Source organism: Mus pahari, chromosome 2, assembly GCF_900095145.1.
Source record: "Mus pahari chromosome 2, PAHARI_EIJ_v1.1, whole genome shotgun sequence".
Classification (NCBI taxonomy): Eukaryota; Metazoa; Chordata; class Mammalia; order Rodentia; family Muridae; genus Mus; species Mus pahari.
In genome coordinates, this window is record NC_034591.1 from 126,284,019 (window position 1) to 126,297,142 (window position 13,124).

The following is a 13,124-nucleotide window of genomic DNA, read 5'->3' on the forward strand; positions in this document are numbered from 1 at the left end:
ATGGGAAACTTTCGGGATAGCATTTGAAATGTAAATAAAGAAAATAATAATAAAAAAAGTTAAAACTAAGTGTTTGCTTTCAGTGTGTCAAGTCAACGATTGGTATGCTACCATATTTAGCTGCCAGTAACCACATACAATTTTTTATATTAAAATTAATTTAACGTAAATTAAAAATTCAATTCATTCACCGTACTTACCATATTCCAAAATCAGTTTATTTTTAATTGATATATGTGTTTATATATATATATATATATATATATATATATATATATATATATATATATGTGTGTGTGTGTGTATGCATGTATGGAGTTGGCTGTACACAGAGGCCATAAGAAGGTACTAGATGCCTTTGATCTGGAGTTATAGGCAGTTGGAAGCCTTCTTTTGGTTGCTGGGAACTGAACTCTAATGTTCTGTAAGCTCAACAAATACTCTTCAATACTGAGCATTATCTTTAGCCCTCATATTTTAGTCTTAACTGCTACACCCAGCAAGTAGCTATTGTCTGTATCAGGCAGTGCAAATATAGGATGTTTCTGTTATCAGAGAAAAAATGTCTGGTAAGTGGTTATTTTGTGGACTATAGTAAAGTCACTTCTATTAAGTTCTATTACTGGAAGTTTTACTACATGCAGAAACTTACATGTATAATTTAAAATCCATAGATAAAGCTCAATTTTCTTTTCAAAACCTTAGCTTTAAATAAATCCTTCCTGAGTTGTCTGTTTTCAATGGCTTCCCTAACAGGAAATGCTGAATCAACTCTGTTTTCCTCTCATTATTTAAGTTTCAAATGTTTATAATGAATTTGACACCAGTTCAAAAAGTGCTTCTACCTTAATAAATAACTTTAAAACAAACATAATCATGTAACTACTATCAAGGCCAACACAACTTGGACTACATGGGCTTATTTGTGCTTTTATTTCTTTGTTTTGTTAATAGTGAAAGAACATGAAGTAAGGTTAATTGAGGAAGATTACACCAGTGAGAATGTCTAAGATCAAAAATTCAGGTGACAGCAGATGCTAGTAAGCATGTGGAGAAAGAGTCCCCTCCTTCATTGAGTGGGTAGGACTGCAAGCTGGTACAACCACTCTGGAAATCAGTCTAGCAGTTCCTCAAAAATTTGGGAATAGTTCTACCTTAAGCCCCAGTTATACTACTACTGGGCATGTACCCAAAAGATGCTCCAACATATAACAAGGACATATACACCACTATGTTTATTGCTGTCTTATTTATAATAGTGAGATGACAGAAAGAACCCAGATGTCCTTCAACAGAGGAATAAATAGAGAAAATGTGGTACATTGTGGTACAATGTAGAGTACTATTCAGCTATTAAAAAAAATGACTTCATGAAATTCTTAGGCAAGTGGATGGAACTAGAAAATATCCTGAGTGAGGTAACTCAGTCACAAAAGAACACACATAGTATGTACTCAACTGATAAGTGGTTATTAGCCCAAAAGCTTGGAGTACCCACAATAGAACTCACAGACCATATGAAGCTCAAGAAGAAGGAAGAACAAAGTGTGGATGCTTCAGTTCTAATCATGAGAGGTAGAGAGAGGGAAGCTCTGAGAGAGAGATAGGAGGGGAGGGAAAGGGGCAGGATCAGATGTGGGAGGAGAGAGGGTAGAAGTACAGAGGGTCAGAAAATTGAATGAAGGTGTATAGCAATGGGGGTTGTGGAATTGGGGTAGCCACCACAAAGTCCCAGATGCCAGAGAAGCAAGAGGTTTCCAGGACCCAACAGGGATGGCATTAGATTAAATTCCCAACAAAAGGGAGATAAAACCTGTAGAGATCATATCCACTGTTTAGGCACTGCCACCCATTGAGAAATGGGGCCACCTACCCATCTCAAAAATTTTAATGCAGAATTGTTCTTGTCTAAAGGAAAGGCAGGGACAAAGAGTGGAGCTGAGACTGAAAGAAAGGCCATCCAGGAACCTACCTTGGGATCCATTGTAATCATAGACACCATACCTTTAGACTGCTGCTGCTATCACAAAGTACTTGCAGACAGGATCTAGTATGGCTGTCCTCTGAGATGCACTGCTAGCACCTGAGTAAGACAGATGCAGATACTCACAACCAACCATTGGGCTGAGCCCACTCAGTGACTCCAGTAGAAGAGTAAAGGGAAGGACTGAAGGAGCTGAAAATGCTTTCAACCCCATAGGAAGAACAATACCAACTGGAAATACCCAGGGGAAAAGTTAGGGGAAGGAATGAAGAAGCTGAAGGGAGCTGCAATTCTAAAGGAAGAACAACATTATTAACTAACCTTAATTCCAAGAGTTCCCAGGGACTAAACCACCAACCAAAGAGACCCATGGCTCTAGCAGAGGCTAGCCTTATCTGGTATCAAATTGAGGAGAGGCCCTTGGTCCTGTGCATGCTAGATGCCCCAGCATAGGGGGATGCTAAGGCAGTGATACAGGTGTAGGTAGGTGGGTGGAGGAGCATCCTCATATTAGCAAGGGAAGGGGGTTGGGATAGCAGTTGGCAGAGGTGAAACTGGGAAGGGGGACAACATTTGAAATTTAAATAAATAAAATAACCAATAAAAAGAAAAAAAATGAATTGATCCTCAATCTTCTAATAAAATGAAACTTCATGTCCAAAAAAGAAGTTAAATTAAAGAAAACTATATGAATAAAAACATTTTACAAAATTATTTTGAATATGTTTTAAATAAAGGAAAGAAATAGAAAATATTTTAGTCATTTTCTTATTTGGTATTATATTCTAAGTACAGAATTTTTAATTCTGTTTTATGGGACATTAAAAGCCTCGTGGCACTGGGCAGAGGGCTTACTTGGTAAAGTGTTTGCAGAACAAACAATGAAGACCCAGATTCGATCCCATTAACAAACATTGAAAAGTGAAACATGATTGAACATATTTATAATTCTAGTGCTGCATAGGTAGAGACAGGAAGACCCTAGAATGAGCTAGCCAGTCTAGCAGAATCATTAATTGCAGAGAATGGGAAAATATTATAATGAGTGATGTTCCTTTTCTTCTTATAGAGAAGCACAATGCTTTTGTTGCCTAAGAAACAACTGAGATCAAATTTTACTGAGTCTTGTTCAACAGTACACTAACCGTGATTAGTGTTATACTTTTTGTGCTGAAATTAACTGTACCTAATAATAAGGTGCATTGACATATCTTACAACATCTGTACAGATCTCATTGATCAAATTCATCTAGCCTTTCTTAACCATATAAAAGTAATGGAAGTTTAATCACTTTTAATTAATTCCAAATAATTTTCACAGTTATTTATCACAATTTGCTTATTATAGATAAAGGGCCCTTCATTTAGTATTAATAGTTTCTTAGAATGAACTTTGAAATATTTGAGCACACTGCTGGGTAGAGATGAAGAGAATGATCAGATTGATTACCATGTCAGTTCCCTCCAGGAGATCAATTGTGAACTCTAGCAGGTGACCGGGTCTCTCTTTTGTCTGTTCCAACTGGAAAAATTTGTGCCTGAAACTTTTAACTGTTCTGTTATAGTTTTAATACATTTAAAATATATTATTTTTCCTCTCCCAGTTACTTCCAGATTCACACTATTTCCCTGTCCACCAATATAATTTTCTATCTATCTATCTATCTATCTATCTATCTATCTATCTATCTATCTATCTATCTATCTGTCTGTCTGTCCCTCCGTCTGTCTGTCTATCTATCTATTTATCTATCATCTATCTATCTACCTGTCTATCATCAATCTATCATCTTTTTAAAATAACAAAACAAAGATATAGTAAAACGTATCAAACAGAAAGCAATAAGACAATTTTTCCAAACCAAAGCAAAATGTGCATACAAACAAACAAACATTAAATACTCCTATCCATGGAAACTGTGCTGAAGTGTGCCCAGCGTTCTCACAGTTCTCACAGCTTTTCTCTTTCCTAATAGATTTTGATTTAATAAAAACTCATTGGTTAGGAGTGGGTCTCTGTGTCTACTCTCTCTTCTCAATATTGGGACTATGTCAAGTTCAAATCAGTAAATTTCTGACATGCTTCACTATTATATTTAAACTCAGATTTTTTTTCAGATTTAATCACAATGTTTATTCATGGGTGTGCATGAGTGCCTATATGCTTTAATGTGCACTAAACGTTTTTAGATGCTTCCAGAATTAAATTTGGTCATATTTCCTTGAATTAGCGATAGAGGTGTTTGAAAACACTATGATCCGAGTGCTGGTAAACAAAACTCGGTCTTGTATAAGAAAAATAAGAGCTCTTAAACTATTTCTTCAAATTTCTAAGCTCAGGGATCCATGCTTGGTGAGCAAGCACTTTGGTGATTGAGCTACATTCCAGCTCTGTGAAGTTTTCTTTGTTTGAAAAAAATGAGAGAAAAAGAAAAAAAAAAGTTAAAGAAAATCTTGCCAGAGAACGGGAACATCTCCAAGAATAGTAAACTATTATATTTTCTTCCTTTTTGTGCTTGCTTTCCAGATTTATTATTTAATAACTGTAGTATTTCAAACAAATAGATAGTCAATTGAGAGATTCCCCATTTTCCAAAGGAAGACTATTTCTACTTCTACTTTATAATGCCATGTGGTAGTGAACAAGAAGTAGTGAATAATATTTGAAATCAATTTTAATGGTTATTTCCTGGAATTTGGACGTTGATACATGCCCTAAGAGTCTGTTTAAACTATTCAAGCAAGTTGTGTACAGCATTAAACCACCGACTAACCATTACTGCATAATAGAACAACTATCTTTAAGGGCAATGTAGATTTTTTTCCTTCATTTACCAGGAGGATCTTATATTCATAGAGGATTTTGAGAGCTTAACCTTTCCTGTGTTAGTTTTCAGGTCTCTCCTGAGGGAGATTCCATCAGCTCTGTTATACTTCATATATCTGAGATGAAAACAGCTGGCTGGGAAGCAATGCAGATGGAGGCTTAGACACATAGCTTTTGTAATGACTCAATTTCTCTGAAAAAACCAGAGTGTTGGTGATTATGTGCAGTAGACAAGTTCATTCTTCTCTAAAGTGATAGATGAATATCTTTTCCATGGACTCTAAGCCTTATTTTTGGCTGATCTATATAGATACTGCCATTCACAGGGTATAAGGAAAATGCCAAGAAACACGTCAACCTTGAAAGAAGGTAGAACTCATTTGCTTTCCACGTTAACCTATCACGCTACCATTCTCCAGAGCATGGATATCAACTTTCATGGGAGTTTTCACCCTTAGTAACCCATAAGCTCTTTTAGGAGATGACAACCTTATTAGAAGAGTTCTTTTTAAGTAAATTAATTACCAAAAAGAATATAGGCATTTACTCAAGCTCACAGTTTTTGCATATATGACCAACTTGCTGAGGAAACAAAATGGTTATATTTCCTTTTTCTTCTCTGTCTCTGTCTCTGTCTCTCACACACACAGACACACAGACACACACACACACAGACACACACACACACACACACAGAGAGAGAGAGAGAGAGAGAGAGAGAGAGAGAGAGAGAGAGAGAGAGAGAGTTAGTTTAGTTTATATGCAAGAGTATGTATGCCTCGACACAAATGTGGAGATTAGAAGACTTCTTCAAGTTGGTTTTCTTCTGCCATTTTAGTCATGGGGAATAAACATGGGGTCTTTAGATGTGTTAGCAAATATCCTTATGCTCCGAGTCACCTTGATAGTCCAAAAGCTATTGAATCCAGAGAAAGAATTCAGTTTCTCCAAAGAATATATAACACCTTTTCTTTGTTCTCATTTTCTTCATGAATAAATAATGTCAAGTGTATTATTTAATTATAAAATAATACTCTGAGTATTTTTTGCTGGATTTGTTTAATGCAATACTAAAATACATGAGATAACTAAGAAAAGTTAATTTTGGTTCATTGCTTAGATCTGTGTTCAGTGCTACTTAGTGCGTTTTGTTTTGTTTTGTTTTGTTTTGTTTTGTTTTGTTTTGTTTTGTTTTGTTTTGTTTTTTTGGAGACTGGGTTTCTGTGTGTAGCCCTGGCTGTCCTGGAACTCACTTTTTAGACCAGGCTGGCCTCGAACTCAGAAATCTGCCTGCCTCTGCCACCCAAGTGCTGGGATTAAAGGTATGTGCCACCGCCTCCTGGATTAGTGCTTTTATTCCTTTGGCAGGTAGTAACATGGTAATGATTGATAATGCAGAAAAGAGAAAGCTACCTCATAACTAGGATGCAAAGAGGAAAAAGAGACACATCCATCTTTAAGAACATGATCTAGTGTGTAAAGATCTTCTACTAGTTCTCACTTTCCAAAAAGTCACCCATCTCCCAACAATAGGACCATGGGAACAAATCTCCATCACAAGTGGATTTTTGTGAGATTTTTTAAAGAAACAAACCACAGCATGCATATTAAATATTTGGGCTTAAATTTCTTACACCTACTCAATTCAACTCAACTCAACTCACCATTATTGTTGTTGTTATTGTTGTCATTTTTGACAATCTTCAGAAAATCTAAATCAGAAAATCTCCCTCTCCTTCCATGATGCTGAGATGAGAATATCATTCTCATACCTATGGTGAACTGGCATAGTTATTCAGAATGATGGCCATTGCCAGATTTCAGAATAGTTAAAAAAAACACTTTTACATTGACATTTCATATTATTTTATTTAAAGTCCTAGAAACAAAGATTCAAGATTTTGTCTCTTCAAGTAGTAAATTCTTTAAACAAGAAAATAGCTCTTTTGATTAGGCACAATTTTCTTGTCAACGTTTGGCTTTGTAGATGCACTCTCTAAGCTATGATGTTTGAAGCTGTGTTTGAGATAAGCTCCATGTTATAAGATCATCTTGAAGTTCTCCATGCCTTTCTTTCTCAGAACCTTATTCAAATTGTGTCTCCCGTGAGCTTTCCAGGTGTCTACATAAGATAGCATCATGTGATTGTATCTATAAGAAAAAAATTTTCTCATCATTTCAAGTGTGAATTCTATATTTTGAAACTCTGGTAATAAATAATTATGTTATATTAATTATGAGGAAATGATATAGTTGTACTTGTCATTGAAGAAACAAGTCATTGATGTATATACCTCATGCTTGTACAGAGATTAGAACAGCTTCCTGATTTAATAATCTAATAAGTCAAAATTTCATCAATGATGAGTTAGTCACACAGAGAACTGTCTGTTGCAATCATCTCTCAAAGAGCTTAGCTTCAGCAGCAGCATCCTCAGTGAGACCAGACACTCAATCAGGAGATTATAAAGAATAGGGTGGTACCCTGAGGAACTAACTTATAAATAGAAGCTAAGCTCCTTTATAGTTGTTTATCTTTCACTATTTAAAAAATACTACATAAAGCTTATCCAATTCATTCATCTGACAGTTCATTGACCACGTTTGATACTGTTGAAGTTAGATGGCTGGTGTAAGAGGCTATTATCTACTGGCTGGTTTATAGAAATGTATTACTCACAGTTCTGGAATGTGAAATGTAAATCCAAGGTCAAGAATCTTGATTCCTGGAGTTTTTTTATGAAAGTTTTATTTTTTTCCTCCCCAATGTTTTTGTTTTTGTTTTTGTTCTTGTTTTATTTGTTTTTTCTAGTGTGTCCATTGTTGTTTCCTCAGTATAAACTAACAGAATAAAGGGAAAGCAGATATATTTTTTTACTTCTTTTTATTATTTGTAATACATGTTATAGGTGTTGAACACAGAGTCTTGTGTATGTTAGGCAAGCTCTCTACCACTGAACTCTGCTTTCAACCTAAGACATAGTAATGGTTGACTTCAACCTTGTAATCATTCTGATCTCCTGCCACATCGATTTCATAATTTGCCTAACAAAGTGCAATACTTGAGTGGCTATTTTTCTTATAATGTCGATAACCACACCAAGAGAGCTCTATTCTCATAAACTAATTCCCTCCACAAACTTGTCTCTCAATGCTTGGGATGTTAGGGTTTGAACTTGCTTTCCACAAATATCCATCTTCTTCTTTTTTTTTTTTAATCAAAAATCCCTTCCAGTTATTGCAGTGAACTACCAACAAGCCATGTCTTCATCTAAATACTGCCCACATATGAGGGATGAACAATGGCTGTGCTTCTGGGGTTTTAGTGTCTAGCAATATTTGTGTTACCATGTAAATTAATTCATGCTGCTAGTGTTTCATCTGTTATGCTTGCATTACCTGGCTCATGGTTTCATATGACTGAATTCAGCCATGTACCACATAACAGGGCTTTTATCATTTATGGACTGTACATGATAGTGGCACCATAAGATTATAATGGAGCTAAAAAGTTGCTATTCTCTGGAGACATCATAGACACAGTATTAGCATAGGTAAAATATAATATGCATATCTTTATGTTGCCCCTCTGAATGTGTCTGACACAATGCTAGCACTATAAAATTATATATATTTATAATTGTATGCATTGGATTATACTTGATAAGTAGCTGTGTTACTGCATGATGTGGCAATTGGACTTTCTATTCTTATTTTAATGTATACTCATGAAAAAAGAAAGTATATTTTTAAAAGCATACCACATTGTTCTGGAAGGAGCTTCAAGCATTCAAATGTTTACTGTAAGTGCATCAAGACAGTGGATGAAATATACCACATAGGTCTGCTTAGGTACACCCAATGTTGTTCACATCATAATGAAATCACTTACTGATGCACTTATCAGACCTTGTTCCCATCATTAAATATTTCACAACTGCCCTAAACCTGCACTTTAACCATAACTCCAATTCAAAATAAAACTATTTTAATGATTCAGTGACATATTAATTATAGTGGACCTACATCTAAGTCAGCAGTTAGGATTTAAAGTCATCATTTAAGGTGAAATGTAAGTGAAGTTTCCCTTAGAACTCCATTTGGTTGTACATTAAGTCATGGGCAAATATATTTGTATATAGAATTCAAAAAGCATGACATAAGGAGGGCATACATATTTAAAGTAGACTCGTGTATCACAGGATGCTTATGCTGACATATTCTCAGCTACAGATGGGTGCTAATTAGTTTGCACAGCCAATTAGGAGCACAGATAATTAGTGTCCCCTGGCCAGGATTCTGCTTGTCTTAGACACTTCAAGAATGGGCAGACAGAGCCAACAAGTCACTTGAGGTCTTCCCTTCTGTTTCTGTCTCCCCAATTGTCTATATGTAGAAAATTCTAAGAAAAATGAACAAATTGAATGAGTCTTCATTGTCTAGCCTTACTTCCTTATTTATAGAGATGGTATAGAGATCATTTCTATCATGTATGTATACTTTATTTGCATACTTGCTACCACAAACATTCCTCCTTCCAAATGGCCTCATTCCACCCCTACTTTCTCTCCTTTCTCTCAAATTTATGATATTTTGTTTCACTTTCATATATATATATATATATATATATATATATATATATATATATATATATATATGTGTGTGTGTGTGTGTGTGTGTGTGTGTGTGTGTTATACATGTACATTATTCTGCTGAGATCATCTTGTGTTTCTGTATATGCATGTACTTGGAACTGACTGCCTGGCCCTAGGTAACCTAATCTATCAAGGGGCTAGTGTCTGAAAAGAGGATTTAATGTCAATTTGCTATAGTGAAAGATCTTCACAACTCAAAGATTTACTGAGTTATGAACTAAAATATCTCACTTTCCTGCTAAATTTCTAACTCTAAGCTTCAATACGGTTTCATTTAGAAATGAGTTCTTTAGGAAATTCTTAGGTTTAGATGAGGTCAGGAAAGTTCTGCTCTTTATGGTAAGATTTGTACCCCCACAAAAAGAAAAGGAGCATTTCCTATCTCTCTGTTGACACACACCTAGAAGTTGTATGTTAACACAGTCATTACAGTTGGTAACTATCTGAAATACAGACAGGAACTCTTGCCAGATACTGATTTTACAGCCACATGTCTTACCCTATCCCATGCCCATGAAATATGACCAAGACTACTATGACATTTTTAGAAGAAATATCAATCAGTCTCAAAACAATATCTTAAAACAAAAAAAGACCATTGGCAGGTTAGACAAGATGAAAGGAAGGAAAATAAAGGGGCTTTTTAGAAGGGTCTTTTTCCTGGATTAGTGGCATTCTCAACTAATGGGACCCCATAATATAACCAGAGGGAATTTGTAGGAATTCAGCACATAACAGAGCTAAATCACAAATTCAATGTTAAGAAAGCAGAAAGCAAGCGTTACAGCATAAGAAACTAAAGCTTTCGTTAGACATTTATTTTATTAATGGGAAAATTGAAAATGCTACATATACACAGTATAAAGAATTTTGGGAAATGATGCTGTGAAGAGTTTAGAGAAAAAAATATCATGTTGAAATATGAAAATAAACATCAGAGGGCCTACATAGACAGCTCAGTGTTTGAGGTTTCATGTTCTTCTAGAGGACCTGTGTTTGGTTCCTATAACCTACATAGGGTGGGCTACAAATCCCTATAACTCTCTCTCTAGCAGATTTAATATTTCCTTTTGGTCTCCACAGGCATTTGTACAAATCTTCACATTCATACACAGATACATATGCATACAGATATGCACAGATACACACACACACACACACACACACACATATATATATATATATATATATATATATATATATATATATATATATATATATATCCCAAATTGGTACACATTTATAAATGTTTCAAAAATATAGCTTGAAAGAAAAATGAAATTTAAAACATGAAGGAAATTGAATTAACTTAGAATGTATAATAAAAAGTGATGTCATACACTCACTCTAAGACAGAAAAACAACACACATTTTACCTCATATGTACTGTGTGTATGTGTGTACACAAATGTACACATGAGTACAGGATAACATAAAAATAGGACAAGGTTGCCTGTTTCCATTCTTTCTGCTGGTCCTCAGGGCTTCAGTCCTTTTCCCTCACCCAATATCAGATCTGATTCTACCCTTTACTCTCCACAGCCCTGTTCACATTCCCTCCCAAGACCCTTCCTCCCTACTTGTGATTGCTTACCTCTCTCTCCCAAGTAGGACTGAGGCATCCTCACTTGAGCACTTCAGCTTGTTGATCCTATTGAATTTTTGTGGACTGTATCTTGTGTATTCCATATGGGTTTTTTCTTTTTTCTTTTCATTATTATTATTATTATTATTATTATTATTATTATTATTATTATTATTACTATTATTATTTTGGCTAATATCCACTTATTAGTGAGTGTATACCATGCATGTCCTTTTGGGTCTGAGTTACTTCACTCTGAATGATATTTTCTTAGGTCCATCCATTTGCCTGCAAAAGTCGGGATGTCCTCGTTAGTAGCTGAGTAGTACTCCATTATGTAAATGAACTACATTTTCTGTATTCATTCTTCTGTGATGGGACATTTAGGTTGTTTCCAGCTTCTGGTTGATCCCTCAGAATGCACCAGAGACCTGGGAAGTGAGAGGCTCCCAGGTCTCATAGGGAGGGACCTTGATGAAATGCCTAACAGTAGGGAGAGGGAACTTATAGAGCCCACCTCTAGCAGGAAGACAGGACATAAAGTAAGGCCTGGGGTTGCCATTCCAAAGTCACAACTCTGACCCATAATTGTTTCTGTCTGAAAGAATCACAGGGATGTAAATGGGGAGGAGCCTGAGGCAACAAAGGTACAGTGTCAGGCCCAAAGTCAGATCCAGGTCAAGGGGAGGTCCCAAGGCCTGACTCTATTACTGAGGCTATGGAATGTTCACAAAAAGAGGAGTATTATGACTGCCCTTTGAAAGACCCAACAAGCAGCTCAAAAAGTCAGATGCAGTTATTTGCACACATCCAATGGACAGAAGCACCCGACCCCTGTCGTTGAATTTGGGAAGGCTGAAAGAAGCTGAGGAGAAGGGAGATTCTGTAGGAGGACCAGAGGTCTTAATTAATCTGGACCCCCGAGATCTTTCAACACCAGACCACCAGACATCATACACCAGCTGATATGAGGCCCCTAACACACTTACAGTAGAGGAATCCCAGGTCTGTGTTCATCCAGAGATGATGGGAGTTTAGAGGTCAGGTGGGGTTGGGGGGGGTGGGAGCATCCAAATGGAAATGGGGTGGGGTTGGGAGGAGGTGTGGGATGTAGAACAGTCGGAGGATGGATGGGGAGGGGACAGGAATGGAAAATAGAATTACAAATACAATTAAATTAAAAAAAAATAGAACAATCTTGGGCATGATCTCAGCAGAGGCACGATCTCGGTGGAGGGCCCCAAGATCCCTAGAAGAGTCTCCACTCTGCAGGCACCCTAGCACACCCAGGATCTTGAGGTTACTGGTGAGTGGAACACATCTGTTCCAAAAAATCCAGAGGGTCTTGTGCTAGCAGCCACAGGATCAAAGGACAAAGGTAGGCCCTAGAACACCCTGAATCTTGAGGTCACTGAGACCAGTCTACACAGGAGAGCACATGGACTGCAGAAGCAACAGAGCTTCTTTGACAGGGTCTCTTTGGGACTTCATCCTCATTCAGGAGACAGAGCTGAGACCCAGATCCCTGGGAACCTTCCCTGCCAGAGGAGAGGTGGCCTCCAGGGAGGGCTCTGACTCCAGGACTCAAGAGGTAGATCTGAGTTCCAGACTTCTGTGCACCTTCCTTGCAAGAAAAGAGCTTGCCTGCAAAGAACGCACTGACAACTGGGACTCAGGAGAGACTTGTTATCCCAGGAGTGTTGACAAGGCTAAAGAATCACAGGAGGAACAAGATTCAGTCAGAGACAGCTAGAAGAATATCTAACACCAGAGATTACCAGATAGTGAAAGGCAAACAAAAGAATCTTACTAATAAAAACCAAGACCATTTGGCTTCATCAGAACCCAGTATGCCACCACAGTGAGTCCTGGATAACCAAACACACGAAAAAGCAAGATTCAGATTTAAAATCATATCTCATGATGCTGGTAGAGGATTTTAAGAAGGACATTAACAACTCACTTAAAGAAATTACTCTGAAACCAAAACCATGTAAAAACTCAACAAAGATAGAGAACTTCAGACCAATTCCCTTGTGAATATCGATGCAAAAACACTCAATAAAATTCTCA